This window comes from Corapipo altera, unplaced genomic scaffold (assembly GCF_003945725.1).
Source record: "Corapipo altera isolate COAL_440 unplaced genomic scaffold, ASM394572v1 59011, whole genome shotgun sequence".
NCBI classification, from domain to species: Eukaryota; Metazoa; Chordata; class Aves; order Passeriformes; family Pipridae; genus Corapipo; species Corapipo altera.
In genome coordinates, this window is record NW_020889398.1 from 1,751 (window position 1) to 2,180 (window position 430).

General features: G+C 61.6%; 1 long non-coding RNA gene across 2 annotated transcripts in view; it reads left to right on the forward strand.

The window, feature by feature from the left end:
* LOC113942201 overlaps positions 1–420 on the forward strand; it is a 2,131-nt gene extending 1,711 nt beyond the window's left edge. For both annotated transcript variants that reach the window (XR_003525864.1, XR_003525865.1), the window contains exon 3: positions 109–420. This is a non-coding gene — a long non-coding RNA (uncharacterized LOC113942201). The remainder of the gene's footprint in view (positions 1–108) is intronic.
* The last annotated feature ends 10 nt before the right edge of the window (positions 421–430 follow it).

Genomic DNA, 430 nt, shown 5'->3' on the forward strand with positions numbered 1-430 from the left:
CATCCCATCCCATCCCATCCCATCCCATCTCATCCCATCCCACCCCACCCCACCCCACCCCATCCCACCCTGTTCCCACCTTTCCCATCAGTGCCCCCATTCCCACAGGGAAGTACTGGGTGGCCCTGCAGCGTTTCTCCTCCAAGCTCGGCTGCTCCTTCCTGGAATTCCAGCGGGACCACGAGGCCGATGAGGTGGAGACGGTGACGGCGCTGGCCTCGCTCTCCGTGGCCGTCCTGGGGGACAAGAGGTGATGGATCCTGCTCCATTCCCTCGGGATCCTGCTCCATTCCCTCTGGATCCTGCTCCATTCCCTAGAGATCCTGCTGCCTTTCATTCCCTCTGGATCCTGCTGCCCCTCGTTCCCTATGGATCCTGCTCCATTCCCTAGGGATCCTACTGCCCCTCATTCCCTGATGGATCCTGGGTG